We start from the raw sequence: 19,394 nt of genomic DNA on the forward strand, positions 1-19,394 counted from the left end.
TTGAATAAGTAAAGAAACATGCTATATTTATACGAGGCTACAGAGTCTGGAGTTCTTGGCATTATTGTGGTTGGGGGGCAAAAAGTTCTTTGTGTGCTACCATAGCCACTGACATCTAAGCAATTTCATATTAATAAACATAAACCCAGAGGATCTTGGGAAGGCCCTTCCTATATGTGAGCACTTACTTGACTGAGTGGCACTGATTCTCAAATTGCTGATTTTTTAAAAAGTGTGAAATGTATCATGAATTTGCATGCTTATCCTTGTGCAGGGGTCATGTGAATCTTTTCTGTATTGTTACAATTTTATTTTATTTTATTATTATTTTTTGAGATGGAATCTTGCTCTGTCACCCAGGCTAGAGTGCAGTGGTGCTATCTTGGCTCACTGCAACCTCTGCACCTCTGCCTCCAGGGTTCAAGTCATTCTCCTGCCTCAGCCTCTCAAGTAGCTGGGACTACAGGCATGCACCACCACGCCTGGCTAATTTTTGCATTTTTAGTAGAGAGAGGGTTTCACCATGTTGGCCAGGCTGGTCTCGAACTCCTGACCTCAGGTAATCTGCCCGTCTTGGCCTCCCAAAGTGCTGGGATTACAGGTGTGAGCCACGGCACCCAGCCATGTTACAATTTTAATAGAATACATGTACTGCCCAAGCAAGTGTAGCTGAAGCTTTTGTCCCTGGTTACACAGTATCTCTACCTAAGGGCTGCTCTTTGCCCTGACTACCTCAACTGAGGCAACACCCTCTTTAGTCTCCAGCCCTGGTTTAAAAAGCACCCCTCAGGCTGGATTTGCTGGCTGAGGCCTGTAATTCCAGCATTTCTGGAGGCTGAGGCAGGAGGATCACTTGAGCCAAGGAGATTGAGACCAGCCTGGTCAACAAAGTGAGACCCTGTCTCTAAAAAAAATAAAAAAAAAATCGGCCGGGCGCGGTGGCTCACGCTTGTAATCCCAGCACTTTAGGAGGCCGAGGCAGGCGGATCATGAGGCCAGGAGTTCAAGACCAGCCTGGCCAAGACAGTGAAACCCCATCTCTACTAAAAAAAATACAAAAAATTAGCTGCGCGGGGCGGCATGCGCCTGTAATCCCACCTACTTGCGAGGCTGAGACAGAAAATTGCTTGAACCCGGGAGGCAGAGCTTGCAGTGAGCCAAGATCGCACCACTGCACTCCAGTCTGGGCTACAGAGCAAGACTCCATCTCCAAAAAAAAAAAAAAAAAAAAAAAACTGGCCAAGCACGGTGTTAATTCCAGCACTCTGGGAGGCTGAGGTGGGTGGACTGCTTGAGCCCAGGAATTCAAGACCACCCTGGGCAACATGGTGAAACTGCGTCTCTACAAAAAAATGCAAAAATTAGCCAGGTGCACACCTGTGGTCCCAGCTATCTGGGAGACTGAGGTGGGAGAATTGCTTGGGCCTAGGAGGTGGAGGTTATGAAGAGCCAAGACTGCGCCACTGCACTCCAGCCTGGGTCACACAGTGAGACCGTGTCTCCAAAAAAAAAAAAAAAATTAGCTAGGCATAGTGGCATGGGCCTGCAGTCCCAGCTTCTCAGAAGGTTGAGCTGAGACCACAGGTGCGCACGTTCACGCCTAATTGTTGTATTTCTTGGAGAGACGGGGGTCTGGCTATGTTGCCCAGGCTGGTCTCCAACTCCTGAGCTCAAGTGATCTACCCACCTCAGCCTCTCAAAGTGTTGGGATTACAGGCGTGAGCCACTGCTCCTGGTCTCATATTCTTTTAGGGTGGCTTCAACTCCGACCTTCGTCCCCAGACAAAATATAGCTCCTTATCCTTAGCAGCAATTGGAAACCTTTCTAGGAGTTAATGATAAAGTAGGGGAGAAATGAGTGCAAAGGCTCTGAGATGAGAAGAACCTGGATTGTTAGCAGAGTTGAAGGACACTGAGAATGTGGGGGAGCTGGATGTGTGACGATAAGAAAGCGGCAGGTCAGGTCCAGACTTTGAAGAGCCTAGTAGATAGTCTAGGTGAAGAGTTAGATCTTAATCCGGAGTAGGGAGGGAAACGGGCTTTGAGCAGGGGATGGCGTTTTGAAAAGACCTCTCTGCCGGTGTACGAAGAATGGATTAGATCGGCGAAGAGTAATAGGGTGGAGACCATCATCATCTTGGAGAGAGACGGTGGTCGCTTCGATGGAGAAGTGGGAAGCTTTGAGATGCATTTAGGTGGCAAAATTAACGGGTGATGGATAGTGTCCATTCCCCGGCTTCGGTGATCTCAGTGATTACGAGTGAGTGGGGACTTCGTGTTCCTGCTAGGGCGCGGGCCTGTTTCCCGCGCGTCAGGGCAGTGGGCGTGGCCTGCGCAGGCCGTTGCCACAGTGATCGGGCGGATGGGGCAGGGGGCGGGGCAGTTGGGACCTTACGTCACTCGGTGGTGGCGATGATGCGTGTGTGTGGGGGGCGGGGGATACGCTGGGCGCGTCCCGGGGGTCACGTGGTGCAGAGCACGCAGAGTCCTTCTGTCGGTTGGTCCTGGAGCGGCGCAGCCGGAGTGGGGCCGTGAGGTGAGCTCGCGGCGAGGCGCGGCGAGGCGAAGCCGGCTGGCCGGGCCGGGTTGGGCCGGGCCCGCGCTGCGCGCGCGCCGTGCGGGCGGGAACAACGACGGACGCCACCGCTGCTCCGGTCCCCTGCCCGGCCCCGCTCCCCGCCTGGCCCCGCTCGCCTAGCCTGGAGGGAGGCCCTGGGACTGCTGCTGAGAGCGTGGCGGGCGTGCGAGCGGTGCCCAATCCCCGGGGTTACCCGCAAGAGTGACGGCGGCTGCCGCCAATCAGCGCCGCCCGAGGGGGCTGGGCCGTGGGGTGCGGGCCCGGGGCGCGGAGCGGGCCGTGTTGGGGGTGCGGGTAAGCCCTAGGGCCCGAGCCTGGGCTGTGTGGGCCCCTAGAGCCTCATCAGCAGCCTCTGCTATTTCCTTGCGCTTTGGGAATATGTTTTTTAAAATTGGCTTTTTTAATCCTATTCTGGGGAGCACATTCCTTTCTCAAGACCCCAAATATGGGAGTGTCCCTTTTCTCTATAGTTTTGAAAACTGGGCGGCACACCCCCTTTCTTAAGCTCTAGCTCTGGAATTTTATCTAAATTTCTAAAAGCCCTCCCCCCCAGTTTAGGGCGTACCCTCTTCCCTCAGCCCCCAAAGTGGGAGCACATTCCTTTTTTCGGGCCTCCAATCTGATTCTGCATTTCCGTTCCAATTTAGAGGTTCACCCTGTTATCGGGTCCTCAGATCTGGGGTCCGTTAGCCAAAGTTTTGGGATACTTTCTTGTATCCCCTCCACTCCAAGGAAGAATTCCCCTTTTCCAGGTCCCAAATCTGACAGCATGCCTTCTGGAATGTCTTACATTTAGGGGCCACTTCCTTTCCTCAGCCCTTCAAAGCTGAGGTTGGATCGAAAACGATGTCCAAATTCTGAAGTTTATGGGTACTTATTTCCAGTTTCACAAATAAGGGAATTCACGGCCTTCTCCCGAGACTGTATTCTTGGGGTTACACACTTTTCACGTGTTCCCCAAATCAAACTACCTTATTTCCTGAAGGAGACTCATTTTCATATCTGGGAGTATATTTGTTTCTTGTGCCCCCCAAATGTACGAGGTGAACCCCTTTTAGTTACACAACTTTCAGAGTGCAGCCACTTTCCAGATGCTTCTTAAATTTGGGGGGCACACCTTTTTTGTGAGTCCTCTCATTTCCAGGTGGCGAGTGGTCTGTGGTTTTGAGCATGCCTTCCTACCCTGTTTAGCTTTTCTGTCATCCAAGACATTTTCATTCCTCAGTTTCCTTCCCTTTTTGGAGCCACATTCCCCTTGAGGTGCTCTCACCAGTCTGGTCAGTGCACCCATTTCCTCTTCCTTCCTCTGGCTAGTGCGTATCTTTGTTCAGCACGGCACTTTTCTCCGTGCTTCTGCGGCCTTTTTTTCTGAGCACACTTCCCAGAGTCACACCTCCTGAATTCTCCTCTCCTCCAGGGAAGGATTCCTCTCCTAAAGAGCTACCTGCGCATTGTTTTTCTTAGGCCTGTCTTTTATCTTTCCGCTAGCAGGATCTCTTCTCTCTTGGCTTGCCCAATCCCCAAACATTTTTCTGGTTTCTGTCTTTCTTTGGAATTGTTCTGTTTATGTAGTGGCTATAAAGATTTTCCTTGTGCTGGAGGTGGCCTCAAGTCTAGGACTGCCTGGGCCCCCAGCGCTGGATTCAAAGTGGAAACCATTTCTTTGGTTAATCACAGGACTCTGAATCCTCCTGGTGTTTTACTTCACAGAAGACCTAAGATTCTGTTTAGGGCCATACTGTTTTCTCCTTTGCTTTATCTCCTTGTGCTGGAAAACAAAAACAAACAAAACTCTCAGATTTTTCCAGCACTGCTTCTAGCCCATAAACTTCTTCCCTGTATTGGCTTTCTTACTATCTTTTATGAAGAAAAGATGTCGTTTGGAGGAATCCCTTGGATACTCTTTTTGTTCTTGTCCCTGGGGTGGTCGGTGGGGAAATGGATATTTTTCTCTCCCAATCATCCTCTTGTCAGTCTTTACCCCCAATCCTCACTTTAAAATCTGCAAATATCTGGGACCTCGTATCTCTTAAGAGCCTCAATAGTTCTTTCTTTTGTGTTTCCTTCTGCCTTTACAGATCTTATTCAGGGCTTCTCAGCCTGAACCCCCAACCAGATTAATTTCTCCACAGCTGGAATTCCAAGTGCTTGGGGATAATGATACCTCTGACCTTTCTTCCTTTTGGGAAGTACTTGAGTGTGCAGCTGCATGAGGCCTCAGCAGGAGAGAGATTTTAGGTCCAAGAAGCTATACCAGTAGGACAAGGCAGGAAAATACTACACTTTCAGGATCAAGCCCCTCTGACTCTCATTTGGAAACTGGATGTTTGCTAAGCACCTGCTTCTTAAGGATGCCGAGGGATTTAATGATACTCCCAGAAACCTGGAGAGATTAATGGGGCCTATGGAGAAGTGCTCTGAACTCAGTGTTGGGACTTGAATAAAATTAACCATTATCATGTTTTCAGAACAACTAAGCTGTTTTATATTTCATGTGCATGAAAGCCCTAGAACTGAGTTGTGTTATTTCCAGAAATGAAATAGATCCCACAGTTAGATCATGTGGCCATTAGTAAGTACCAAATTTATAAAAATCACTGGAGGTCTGTCTGAGCAGTACCTAATAAAATATAGTATACTGAAAGTGAACAGGTACTTTGTCTCTTTCTTTGGCTGCTTGATACTTTATCTGTGTACTGCTGTACGGTGCACCCTTAAAGTATTCTACACCAGTGCTTCTCAAACTTGAATGTGCATCTAAGTCACCCAGGGGTCTTGTTGAAATGCTGATTCTGATCTGGTAGATCTAGGATGGGACCTGAATGCATTTCAGATTTGCAGGTGATGCTGATGTTACTGAACTACACTTTTAGTAGTGAGGTTTCATACACGAAGACAAAGTTTCTCTGTGAAAATAGGAAGGTGGTGGTTAACCTTATATTTTTTTATTTTATCTTTATCCAGACACACATCCCTTAAAAGTTTGTACAAGGCCGTAGTCCCCTTTATTAGTTATACTCAATTAGTTATTCTAGCACATAGCTTTTTAAATACTGGCCAAAACTGGCTGGGCGCAGTGGCTCATGCTTGTAATCCCAGCACTTTGGGAGCTGAGGCGGGCAGATCATGAGGTCAGGAGTTCGAGACCAGTCTGGCTAACACAGTGAAACCCTGTCTCTACTAAAAATACAAAAATTAGCTGGGCGTGGTGGCAGGCACCTGTAATCCCAGCTACATGGGAGGCTGAGGCAGGATACTTGCTTGAACCCGGGAGGCGGAGGTTGCAGTGAGCCAAAATCGCACCACTGTACTCCAGCCTGGGCCACAGAGTGAGGCTCTGTCTCAAAAAAAAAAAAGGCCAGAACTCCAGGAGTTTGGTTTCTGTGTGTGTGTATGTGTGTGTATATATATATATATATATATATATATTTTGGGTGGGGACAGGGTCTCATTCTGTCACCCAAGCTGGAGTGCAGTGGTGTGATCACGGCTTACCGCAGCCTCAACCTTCTGGGCTCAAGTGATCCTCCCCTCAGCCTCTTGAGTTTCAGGGACCACTGGCACGTGCCACCACACCTGGCTAATTTTAAATTTTTTGTAGAGACGAGATCTTGCCATTTTGCCCAGGTTGGTCTTGAACTTCTGGGCTCAAGCAGTCCTCCACCTTAGCCTCCCAAAGTGTTGGGATTATAGGTGTGAGCTGCCATGCCTGGCTATTGCCAAATTTAAATGGTTACATATTTCTTACTTGAATGTAAACATAATTATTGATATAGAATCATTCTAATAAATACTGCATAGCCAGCTTGTCTCTCTGGTTCCTTACCTTTCATTCTTCCATGAGTAGGGAGTCTGTGATACCCCAAATCAGTGGGTCACAGGTGTTGGAATTTCCAAGGAGTCCTTCTTGGTTTTCTGGGTTCTGGAAATGGGCCAGGAAAAGCCAGGATAAAGGTAGGTGCCCCAACCTCGAATGGAAGCTTCTGGCTTTCTCTAAATGGGTGCTCCAGAAAGGCAAATGCTGGAGAGAAGATGATATTCTTTGATGGTGATCATGCTTTATGGTGATCTTTCTCCTTTTGTACCCACATGTCTAATCTATTCTAAGTCTCAAGTGGGTTTTTCTTTTTTCAAAAAACTTTTTGGAGACAAAGACTACCTCTGAAAGCGTTTTTCCTTTCTAAGTGTGTTGGATCATCTGTACCTATTTCCCTGGCTGTCACCTGTCTGGCCCTCTTCCACGTGATCCTGTTGCCAGCCCTAATCAGGACAAACCTGAATGACTAGACTATTTTGTGTCCCTGTCCTCCCCCAACCCCTATTCCTCACATGAATGTCAGATCCTATTCAGTAACGGATTTGATCTGGATTTGGCTCTAGTCCCAGCTCTTCCACTCACTGTGGGACCTCAGGCAAGTCACTTAATGCTATGGGCCTGCTTCTCCCCATTTGTAAAATGAGGGGCTGATCATCTGCAATGTCCACCCTGGCTGAATCTTGATCACTCCTTGCTTAGAAACCCAATTGCCTGTGGAAGCTTGTTGCAGCAGATCTGATTTCTTTCATGTGCTCCCTTGGGCAGCCTGCCAGTTATTCCCTTGTCCAAGTCACTTCTGCCACTATCTTTTTTTCTAGCTGAGGCAGCCAGGTTGTTCTCAACCCAACTTCAGCATTCTTCTTGCCTTCATGTGTTCTTCCAGTTCCATGCTGTATTTCTTTCAGAACTACCTGAAATCCTCAAAGAAGTCTTCCTGAGTTCTCCATTCAATGTTAGTGACTTCCCTGCCTTACCAAGAAGGAGTCTGTACATTATATACCCCGTATTTACTTGTCAGTTCTCTTATCTAATGTATACTTAAAAAGGGACTTCATTTCCTCCATACCACAGCTTTGTTTTTTGGTTTGAATTAGCAGGGCAGGTGGCATGAAATTTAAAGAGGAAGCAAGCAGGTTGTTTGCCTTTGGCTGGGATTTGGGGAAAGTATGAGATGTAATGTTTTTAGTCCCCTTCCCCAAGATCTCCTGTATCTGTGGGAATCAGTTGCCTGGTACGTCTTTCTGGATTGTAAAGGTGCTTAAACTTCCTTTCTGAAGTTTGAAAGTGTATCCTAAGTGCAAATACCATTTGACAATTACTTGTGGTTAGGTGGGTACAGTGGCTTACGCCTGTAATCCCAACACTTTGGGACGCCAAAGTGGGAGGATTGCTTGAAGCCAGGAGTTCAAGAGCAGCCTGGGCAACAAAGTGAGATTCCTGTCTCTACCCCCCGCCCCCCCCCAAGAAAAAAAAAGTAGTCAGGCATGGTGGTGCGTGCTTGTAGTCCCAGCTCCTTGGGAGGCTGACGTGGGAGTTCAGAGGCTGCAGTGAGCGAGGATTGTACCACTGCACTACAGCTGGGTGACAGCGTGAGACCCCATTGCTTCCAAGTGCTCCTCTAGGAGCACACAGCCACAAAACCCAGACAAGGTATTGTTAAGGATAATGATAAGAAATCTGTATTTCAAATAACTTAACAAATGAATAAAACTAACAGTTCTTTGAGAGCACCTGATTATTGTCAAAGACAGTTGCTGAGGGGGCTTTGAAGTCAGGACTTAAAGGTATATTTAACCTCTGGAGTTTTCTTCTTTCATCATCTTCCTAAGAAATAATAAGGAGGATGTTTACATTTTTCTTGATAAACAGTCTTTTATTAATTTCATTTATTTATTTATTTTGAGAAAGGGTCTTGCTCTGTCGTCCAGGCTGGAGTGTAGTGGCGCAGTCTCGGCTCACTGCAACCTCTGCATCCTGAATTCAAGCGATTCTTGTGCCTTAGCCTCCTGAGTAGGTGGGATTATAGGCGCGTACCACCATGCCAAATTAATTTTTTGTAGTTTTAGTAGAGACAGGGTTTCACTATCTTGGTTAAGCTGGGACATTTTTCTTGATAAACATTCTTTAAACCAAAAAGTATGCTTAGTCAAGATCCTTGATTGGATTATGAGCCTAGAGAAAGGGAGGGTGATGTCTTTGTCTAATCCATCTTTGTCAGTGACTGCCCCTTACAGGCTATTGACTATAGGGTAACCTAATGAAAATTGAGACAGGCACTGTGGCTCACACCTGTAATCCCAGCACTTTGGGAGGCCAAGTCGGATGGATCACCTGAAGTCAGGAGTTCAAGACCAGCCTGGCCAACACACGGTGAAACTCCGTCTCTACTAAAAATACAAAAAATTAGCCAGGCGTGGTGGCAGGTGCCTGTCATCCCAGCTACTCGGGAGGCTGAGGCAGGAGAATGGCTTGAACCCGAGAGGCAGAGGTTGCAGTGAGCCGAGATCACGCCACTGCACTTCAGCCTGGGCAACAAGAGTGAAACTGTGTCTCAAAAAAAAAATAAATTTGAAACCTTAATTTGTAATAATGCTTTGACAACTTTGCTAGATCTTGGGCTAGGTCCTACCTGGACCTTGCTCTCTTTTGCCAAATAATGGAACTAATGAGCTGGCAGAAATCCTGTACAATTTTAGAAGCCTAATATGAGTGACTAAATGTAAATAGGACAGTTTTAGGAAAGAGTGGTGGAGCCTGAATCAGTGAACTTTGGGGAAGGAGCAAGAGGAGGGGCTTGGGATTTAAACAAAGGGTTTTTTTTGTTTGTTTATTTGAGGTGGAGTCTCACTTTGTTGCCCAGGCTAGAGTGCAATGGTGCAATCTCAGCTCACTGCAACCTCTGCCTCCCGGATTCAGGCGATTCTCCTGCTTCAGCCTCCTGAGTAGCTGGTACTACAGGTGTGTGCCACCTCACCCGGCTAATTTTTTATATTTTTAGTAGAGACTGGCTTTCACCATATTGGCCAGGCTGGTCTCGAACTCCTGACCTCATGATCCGCCTGCCAGGGCCTCCCAAAGTGCTAGGATTACAGGTGTGAGCCACTGCGCCCGGCCTAAACCAGGGTTTTTATTCAATGACAGTTTGTTCCGTGTCAGAAGCATAATTCTCGGATTTTAAAGGCTGACTTCCAGGTATCTTAGATGGGTATTTGGGGGTCTCTGTCCTAGTAGAGACCTGATTTTCAAGAGGTCTCTTTCTCATATGGAAAAAGTCCATGGCTGGTGGATTGACATTCCTTTCTTTTTTTTTTTTTTTGTTGAGACGGAGTCTCGCTCTGTCGCCCAGGAGTGCAATGGTGCAACCTCGGCTCACTGCAACCTCCGTCTCCTGGGTTCAAGCAATTCTCCTGCCTCAGCCTCCTGAGTAGCTGGGATTACAGGTGCCCGCCACCATGCCTGGCTAATTTTTTGTATTTTTAATAGAGACGGAGTTTCGCCGTGTTCGCCAGGATAGTCTTGAACTCCTGACCTCAGGTGATCCACCCGCCTCAGCCTCCCAAAGTGCTGGGATTACAGGCGTGAGCCACCGTGCCCGGCCAATGCCTTTCTTGCTTCTACAGGTGCACAGATGTTGGGATTTCTAGGTTGTGGAAACTTGGTCTGGAAATGTGGGCATTTTACAATAATGATAACTATAGCTAGCATTTTTGGAACACTCTCTTAAATGTCATTGAATCCTTACATCTGACCTATTATCCTCTCCTAACAGAGGAGGAAACTGAGATGACTAATTTGTCCAAGGTCATTTGGCTAATAAGCAGGGCCTGGATTGGAGTCCAGGTTTCTTTGCCTCCTGTCCCAGTGCTCTTACATCCCTCTCTCTGTAGCCATAGTGCTTTTTCCCCTAGAAATTTGAGTAAGTCACTTTAACTGCAAATCAAACAGGTGGCAGCCTGGAAACCAGCACTGAGGCACTTTGCCACCCTCACCCCAGATTTCATTCTTTTTTTTTTTTTTTTTTTTTTTGAGACGGAGTCTCACACTGTTGCCCAGGCTGGAGTGCAGTGGCACAATCTCAGCTCACTGCAAGCTCCACCTCCCGGGTTCACACCATTCTCCTGCCTCAGCCTCCTGAGTAGCTGGGACTACAGGCACCCTCCACGATGCCTGACTAATTTTTTGTATTTTTAGTAGAGACGGGGTTTCACCGTGTTAGCCAGGATGGTCTCAATCTCCTGACCTCATGATCCACCCGCCTCAGCCTCCCAAAGTGCTGGGATTACAGGCATGAGCCACCATGCCCGGCCCATTCTTTTTTTTTTTTTTTTTTGAGACAGAGTCTGACTCTGTCTCCCAGGCTGGAAGGCAGTGGCATGATCTTGGCTCACTGCAGCCTCCGCCTCCCAGGTTCAAGTGATTCTCCTGCCTCAGCCTCCTGAGTACCTGGGATTACAGGCGAACACCACCACACCTGGCTAATCTTTTATATTTTTAGTAGAGACGGGGTTTCACCATGTTTCCCAGGCTGGTCTTGAACTCCTGATCTCAGATGATCCACCAGCCTCGGCCTCCCAAAGTGCTGGGATTACAGACATGAGCCACCGGCGCCTGGCCTTTTTTTTTTTTTTTGAGATGGAGTTTCGCCTTGTAGCCCAGGCTGGAGTGCAATGGCACGATCTTGGCTCACTGCAACCTCCGCCTCCCGAGTTCAAGTGATTCTCCTGCCTCAGCCTCCGATGTAGCTGGGATTACAAGCATGTGCCAACATGCCTGGCTAATTTTCTGTTGTTAGTAGAGATGGAGTTTTACCATGTTGGTCAGTCTGGTCTTGAACCCCTGACCTCAGGTGCTCCACCCACCTTGGCCTAAAGTGGTGGGATTACAGGCGTGAGCAAGATTTTATCCTTTTTATTTATTTATTTATTTTTTTCTCTGAGATGGAGTCTTGCTCTGTCACCCAGGCTGGAGTGCAGTGGCATGATCTCGGCTCACTGCAACCTCCTTCTCTGGGGTTCAAGCGATTCTTATGCCTCAGCCTCCCGAGTAGCTGGGATTATAGGCATGCACCACCATGTCCGACTAATTTTCATATTTTTGATAGAGATGGGTTTCACCGTATTGGCCAGGTTGGTCTCTGCCTGCCTCAGCCTCCCAAAGTGCTGGGATTACAGGTGTGAGCCACTGTGCCTGGCCTTCATTCTTGACCATGCAAAACATCCTTTAATTGTAGAAGCCCAGTTCTCCCAACTCAGGCTGCCTTTCTACATTTTTCTTTCTTCTTCAATTTTTGTTGTTGTTGTTGTCGTCGTGGTCAGATACACATAATATAAAATTTGCCATCTTAACCATTTTTAAGTTATATAGCTTACTGGTATTAAATAATGTGCAACCATCACCACTCTCCATCTCCGTAACTCCTCAAAATTGAAATTCTGGGCCGGGTCCAATGGCTCATGCTTGTAATCCCAGCACTTTGGGAGGCTGAGGCAGGTAGATCACTTGAGGTCAGGAGTTCGAGGCCAGCCTGGCCAACATGGCAGAACCCCATCTCTACTAAAAATACAAAAATTAGCTGGGTGTGGTAGCACATGCCTGTAATCCCAGCCACTAGGGAGCCTGAAGCAGGAGAACTGTTTGAATCCGGGGGCGGGTGGAGGTTGCCCTGAGCCAGGATTGCTGCACTGCACTCCAGCCTAGTTGACAGAGCGAGATTCCATCTCAAAAAAAAAAAAATTATAACTCTGTAACCATTAAATAGTGACTCCCTCTTTCATGAACCTCCTCCCAGCCCCGGCAGCTACCATTCTACTTTCTGTCTCCATGTTTTTGAATACTTTTCTGCCTTTCTTGAGGCTCCTGGGCATAACTGGTTTGGGTTGCTTGACTGTCCCTTGGTTCCATGGAGTATTGAATTCTGTCTAATGTGCTTTGATGAGTAGGAAATTGGTCATGCTGTGACCTATATGATAATTAGACATGTGCAATTTGTAAAGGCAAGGTAATTAAAGAGGCCACTTTTCTTTTTCTTGTTTTTTGTTTTTTTTTCTTCTCTTTTTGAGACATTCTCACTATGTTGTCCAGGCTGGAATGCAGTGACATCATCTCGGGGCTGACTGCAACCCCTGCCTCCTGGGTTCATGCGATTTTCCTGCCTCAGTCTCCTGAGTAGCTAGGATTACAGGCGCGTGCCACCATGCCTGGCTAATTTTTGTATTTTTGGAAGAGATGGGTTTTCACTGTATTTGCTAAGCTGGTCTTGAACTCCTGACCTCAAGTGATCCACCCTCCTCGGCCTCCCAAAGTGCTAGGATTACAGGCCCCTGCGCCTGGCCAAGAGGTCACTTTTCATGTCCAGGCTGCATGGTATGTGGTGGTAAGGACGTAGGATTTGGAGGTGGAATGCCTGAGTTTGAGTGCCTGTATTTGCCACTCTCTTGGGGCCACATGTAATTTGGGCATATGGCTTAAACCTCTTGAACCTTTCATTGTGTTATGCACATTGGTGGCAGAACTTTCCAGCCTAGCAAGTTACTTAACCTATATGAGCCTGTTTTCTCACCCAAGTATTATCATAACTGTCTGACATCAGTCATTGGAAATATCAGTAAATGTTACCCTTTCCCTCCATTTCCTAATCTGTAAAGGAAATTAAAGAAACCTGGTTTGGCTGGGCACAGTGGCTCATGCCTGTAATCCCAGCACTCTGGGAGGCCAAGGCAGGAGGACTGCTTGAAGCCAGGAGTTTGAGACCAGTCCTGGCCACAGAGTGAAACCTCATCTCTATAAAACAGAAAAAAAAAATTAGTCTGGCATGGTGGTGCACGCCTTGTTAGTCCCAGCTCCTTGGGAAGCTGAGGTGGAAGGTTTGCTTGAACCCAGGAATTCAAGGCTGCAGTGAGCTATGATCCTGCCACTGTATTCCAGTGTGGGTGACAGTGAGAGCCTGTGTTTAAAAATAAAAAAAAAAGAAAAGAAAAAGAAAACGTAGTTTATAGAGTTTTCCTGTCTTGAAGATCTATGAAGAGTTGAGTATATCTTACCATTATTACTTTTGTTTTATTCCTCTCAGAAAATGTGTGTAAAATTCCTCCATGGGCCCTTCAGTGGGCCTTGTTAGTTTGTATTTTATCTATAACTTTATCAGTAGTGTATGCCAAAGAAAAAGACTACATTTTTTTTTTCTTTGTGATGGAGTCTCACTCTGTTACTCAGGTTGGAGTGCGGTAGCACAATCACAGCTCTCTTGCAGCTTCAACCTCCTGGGTTCAAGGGATCCTCCTGCCTCATCCTCCTGAGTAGTTGGGACTACAGTTGTATGCTTGGCTAATTTTTTTTTTTATTATTTATAGAGACGAGGTTTTGCTATGTTGCCTAGGCTGGTCTCAAACTCTTGGGCTCAAGTGATTCTCCTGCCTCGGCCTTCCAAAGTACTGGGATTGGCCGGGCATGGTTCCTCACTCCTGTAATCCCAGCATTTTGGGAGGCCGAGGCAGGCGGATCACCTGAGGTCAGGAGTTCGAGACCAGCTTGACCAACATGGAGAAACCCTATCTCTACTAAAAATACAAAAAATTAGCCGGGCATGGTGGCACATGCCTGTAATCTCAGCTACTCTTGGGAGGCTGAGGCAGGAGAATCGCTTGAACCCAGGAGGCGGAGGTTGCGGTGAGCCGAGATCGTGCCATTGCACTATAGCCTGGGCAACAGAGTGAAACTCCGTCTCAAAACAAAACCAAACCAAAGTACTGGGATTATAGGCATGAGCCACTGCCCCGCCCTTACTTTTTTTTTTTTTTTTTTTTGAGACAGTGTATCGCTCTGTCCCCCAGGCTGGAGTGCAGTGGCACAATCTTGGCTCACTGCAGCCTCCACCTCCAGGGTTCAAGCGATTCTCCTGCCTTAGCCTCCCGAGTAGCTGTGACTACAGGTGCCTGCCACCACGCCCGGCTAATTTTTGTATTTTTAGTAGAGACGGGGTTTCACCATATTGGCCAGGCTGGTCTTGAACTCCTGACCTTGTGATCCGCCTGCCTCAGCCTCCCAAAATGCTGGGATTACAGGCGTGAGCCACTGCACCCGGCCACATTTTTTTTTCCCCTCGTTTTCACACACACAAAACTAACAGTAATCCGTTAATATTTTTAATGTTGAAATATCCCAAAGACTTTTTTTTTTTTTTTTTTTTGAGATGGAGTCTCACTATGTCTCCCAGGCTGGAATGTAGTGGCATGATCTCTGCTTACTGCAACCTCCACCTTCCGGGCTCAAGAGATTCTCCTGCCTCAGCCTGCCGAGTAGCTGGGAATACAGGCATGTGCCACTATGCCCAGCTAATTTTTATCTTTTTAATAGAGATGGAGTTTCACCACATTGGCCAGGCTGGTCTTGAACTCCTGACCTCAGGTGATCTGCCCACCTCAGCATCCCAAAGTATTGGGATTACAGGCGTGAGCCACTGCACTCAGCCCCTTGTTTTTAAAAGCAATAAAGGTTAGTGGGGGCCGAGTGTGGTGGCTCACACCTGTAATTCCAGCACTTTGGGAAGCTTGGGGGGCAGATCACTTGAGCTGAGGAGTTTGAGACTAGCCTCGGCAACATGGCAAAACCCCGCTTCTATAAAAAATACATAAATGAGCAAGGTGTGGTGGCACGTGCCTGTAGTCCCAGCACTGGGGGAGCTGAGGTGGGAAGGAGGGTTTGAGCCTGGGAGACAAAGGTTGCAGTGAGCCAGGATCATGCCGCTTCACTCCAACCTGGGTGGAGCCAGACACTGTCTTTAAAAAAAAAAAAAGAGGGTAGTGGGTTTTGGAGGAAGGAAGTCTTGCTTCTGAAGTCCCAGCTCTTCTATCTAGCCAGGTGACTTTGGGCAAGTTGTTTATTGTTTATCCTCCTTCGTCAAATACTGCTGACTTCTCTGCATTGTTGGGAATGAGATGTTTGTCAAGGATTTAGCATGTGGTGATAAATCAGTAAATGTTAAATATTTCCTGGTATTAATAATAAAGGCTAGGAATAAAAATTAATACTTAAAGGGAAAGGGACTTTTATTTGTTTATTTATTTTTGAGACAGAGTTTTGCTCTTGTCTCCCAGGCTGGAGTGCAGTAGCGCAATCTTGGCTCACTGCAACCTCTGCCTCCTGGGTTCAAGCGATTCTCCTGCCTTAGCCTCCCGAGTAGCTGGTACTACGGGCTCCTGCCACCATGCCTGGCTGATTTTTGTATTTTTAGTAGAGATGGGGTTTCACCACGTTGGCCAGGCTGGTCTCGAACTCCTGACCTGAGGTGATCCTCCTGCCTCAGCCTCCCAATGTGCTGGGATTACTGGCGTGAGCCACCGTGCCCTACCAGGATAAGGGAATTAATGAATTGTCTAATAAATATCTTAGGTATTTAAAACTCCATAGGCATGAAAATGTCTCTCGAGGCCCTGTTGAGTAACAATTTCATCTCCAAATTGTTTTCCTTCGTAATATGGTGATATTTCAATTAAGAAATTCTGTAAGAATAGGCCGGGCGTGGTGGCTCACGCTTGTAATCTCAGCACTTTGGGAGGCTGAGACCAGCCTGGCCAACACAGTGAAATCCCGTCTCTACTAAAAATACAAAAAATTAGCTGGGCATGGTTGCAGGTGCCTGTCATCCCAGCTACTTGGAGACTGAGGCAGGAGAATCGCTTGAACCCGGGAGGCGGAGGTTGCAGTGAGCTGAGATCGCGCCACTGCACCCCAACCTGGGCGACAGAGCGCGACTCCATCTCAAAAAATAAAAAAAGAAACAAATCTTGTAAGGATAGCTGGTCAGGTGTGTTTAAAAAAAGACTTCCCAGCTGGGCACGGTAGCTCATGCCTGTAATCCCAGCACTTTGGGAGGCCGAGGCAGGCGGATCACAAGGTCAGGAGATCGAGACCATCCTGGCCAACATGGTAAAACCCCGTCTCTACTAAAAATACAAAAAAAAAAATTAGCTGTGTGTGGTGGCGCGTGCCTGTAATCGCAGCTACTCGGGAGGCTGAGGCAGGAGAATTGCTTGAACTAGAGAGTTGGAGGTTCCAGTGAGCCGAGATTGCGCCACTGCATTCCGGCCTGGTGACAGAGCGCGACTCTGTCTCAATAAATAAATAAATAAATAAGACTTCCCCTAGGCTGTGAGCAGTGGCTCAGGCCTGTAATCCCAGCACTTTGGGAGGCTGAGGCGGGTGGATCACAAGGCCAGGAGATCAAGACTATGCTGGCCAACATGGTGAAACCCCGTCTCTACTAAAATACAAAAAATTAGTCCGGTGTGGTGGCACATGCCTATAGTTTCAACTACTTGGGAGGCTGAGGCAGGAGAATCACTTGAACCAAGGAGGTGGAGGTTGCAGTGAGCCGAGATTGAGCCACTGCACTCTAGCTTGGTGACAGAGCAAGGCTCCGTCTCAAAACTCACTCCAGAGCTATAGACTATATCACTCAGAGAGTATAGAGTATTGATAGATTGGAGCCCCCAGTGCCTGAAGAAATGGATACAGCTTTTCTTAAGCCCCGGGGACAAAACTGTGGTCAGTCTTCAGTTGCTTCATTCTGCGTGCTTTGCCTTCCTCTGCACACAAGGAGTAATAATAGTTCCCACGTTTACCTGTGGATAGCACTCTTCAAAGAACCTCCATATGATTATCTCCTTGAATCTCTGTACCCATTGAGGTGGATGATATTGATCTCTTTCCTGTTTTTTTTTTTTTTTTTTTTTTTGAGACAGGGTCTCTTGGTCTGTTGCCCAAGCTGGAGTACAGTGGTGCAATCATAGTTCTATCTGAGGCAGAGTTTCACTCTTGTTGCCCAGGCTAGAGTGCAATGACGTGATCTCGGCTCACTGCAACCTCTGCCTCCCAAGTTCAAGCGATTCTCCTGCCTCAGCCTCCTGAGTAGCTGGGATTACAGGGATGCACCACCATGCCCAGTTAATTTTGTATTTTTAGTCTAGACGAGGTTTCACCATGTTGGTCAGGCTGGTCTCTAACTCCCGACCTCAGGTGATCTGCCCGCCTCCACCTCTCAAAGTGCTGGATTACAGGCGTGGGCCACTGCACCCAGCCTATTTTTTTATTTTTAGTTTTACTTTTTGAGACAGAGTTTCGCTCTGTCTCCCTGGCTGGAGTGCAGTGGTACAATCTCTGCTCACTGCAACCTCCGCCTCCTGGGTTCAAGCGATTGTCCTGCCTCAGCCTCCCAAGTAGCTGGGATTACAGGGAAGCACCACCATGCCAGTTAATTTTGTATTTTTGGTCTAGACGAGGTTTCACCATGTTGGTCAGGCTGGTCTCTAACTCCTGATCTCAGGTGATCTGCCTGCCTCGGCCTCTCAAAGTGCTGGGATTACAGGTGTGAGCCACCGTGCCCAGCCTAATTTTTTATTTTAATTTTTACTTTTTGAGACAGAGTTTCGCTCTGTCTCCCTGGCTGGAATGCAGTGGCGCAATCTCTGCTCACTGCAACCTCCGCCTGGGTTCAAGTGATTCTCCTGCCTCAGCCTCCCCGGTAGCTGGGATTACAGGCCCTTGGCACCACACCCGGCTAATTTCTGTGTTTTTAGTAGAGACAGGATTTCACCATTTTGGCCAGGCTGGTCTTGAACTCCTGGCCTTAAGTGATCCACCTGCCTTGGCCTCCCAAAGTGCTGGGATTACAGGCGTGAGCTACCTAGCGCAGCTCTGTATTTTTATTTATTTGTTTATTTATTTATTTTTTGAGACGGAGTCTCACTCTGTCGCCCAGGCTGGAGTGCAGTGGCACGATCTCAGCTCACTACAAGCTCCGCCTCCCAGGTTCACGCCAATCTCCTGCCTCAGCCTCCCAAGTAGCTGGGACTACAGGTGCCCACCACCATGCCCGGCTAATTTTTTGTATTTTTAGTAGAAACGGGGTTTCATCATGTTAGCCAGGATGGTCTTGATCTCCTAACCTCGTGATCCACCTGCCTTGGCCTCCCAAAGTGCTGGGATTACAGGTGTGAGCCACCGTGCCTGGCCTATATTTTTATTTTTTGTAGAGATGAGATCTCACTATGTTGCCCAGGCTGGCTTCAAACTCCTGGCCTCACTCAAGTGATCCTCTTACCTTGGCCTTCCAAAGTACTGGGATTACAGGTGTGAGCAATTGCACCTGGCCTCTTTTCTGTTTTTATTTCCATTTTGCCAGTGAGAAGTCTGAGGTTATCTCTTTTTTTTTGAGACGTAGTCTTGCTCTGTTGCCCAGGCTGGAGTGCAATGGCATGATCTCTGCTCACTGCAACTTCCACCTCCCATGTTCAAGTGTTTCTCCTGCCTCAGCCTCCTGAGTAGCTGGGATTACCAGTGCACACCACCACGCCTGGCTAATTTTTGTATTTTTACTAGAGATGGGGTTTTGCCATTTTGGCCAAGGTGTTCTTGAACTGATGTCAGGGGATCCACCCACCTCGGCCTCCCAAAGTACTGGGATTACCGGCGTGAGCCACCGCACCTGGCCAGGTTATATCATTTAAAAAGCATTTGACCACCATGTTAAGGGCACTGCTTGTTAGATGCTGGGGATGCCTATGAGGAGTTCGTTGCCTCTTGGGAGAGATCTGCTTAGATAGGCAGTTTCAGTGTAGAGTGATGAATGCTGTGGCCCAGAGGGTAGGTTAGGTTGCCATGGGAGAATGCAGGTGTGAAGGAAGTCCTTCAGGGAGGTTCCAATGGCTAATCCTGGTCATGAAGGACCAGGAAGAGAAAGCAGCTTGTTTGGCCAGGTGCAGTGGCTTATGCCTGTAATCGCAGCACTTTGGGAGGCTGAGGGGGGCAGATCACCTGAGGTCAGGAGTTCGAGACCACCCTGGCCAACATGGTGAAACTGGAGACTAGCCTGTCTCCAGTTAATGTAAAAATTAGCCTGATATGGTGGCTTGCTCCTGTAATTCCAACTACTCGGGAGGCTGAGGCAGGAGAGTCGCTTGAATCTGGGAGACAGAGGTTGCAGTGAGCCAAGATTGTGCCATT

General features: G+C 47.7%; 1 protein-coding gene and 1 pseudogene across 4 annotated transcripts in view; one reads left to right on the forward strand and one right to left on the reverse strand.

Moving 5' to 3' along the window:
- Window positions 1-228: 228 nt before the first annotated feature.
- Window positions 229-317, reverse strand: LOC112130460 (U6 spliceosomal RNA; annotated as a pseudogene).
- Window positions 318-2,386: 2,069 nt separating this feature from the next.
- The window catches only part of PHF20 (PHD finger protein 20), a 181,864-nt gene continuing 164,856 nt past the window's right edge, over window positions 2,387-19,394 (forward strand). For 3 of the 4 annotated variants that reach the window (XM_063720641.1, XM_063720640.1, XM_063720643.1), the window contains exon 1: window positions 2,432-2,536. The gene's annotated coding sequence lies outside the window, so the exon portion shown is untranslated. Of the gene's footprint in view, window positions 2,537-19,394 lie in introns of all 4 variants that reach the window. The other variant, XM_063720639.1, reaches the window with a different exon arrangement.

Source organism: Pongo abelii, chromosome 21, assembly GCF_028885655.2.
Source record: "Pongo abelii isolate AG06213 chromosome 21, NHGRI_mPonAbe1-v2.0_pri, whole genome shotgun sequence".
Classification (NCBI taxonomy): Eukaryota; Metazoa; Chordata; class Mammalia; order Primates; family Hominidae; genus Pongo; species Pongo abelii.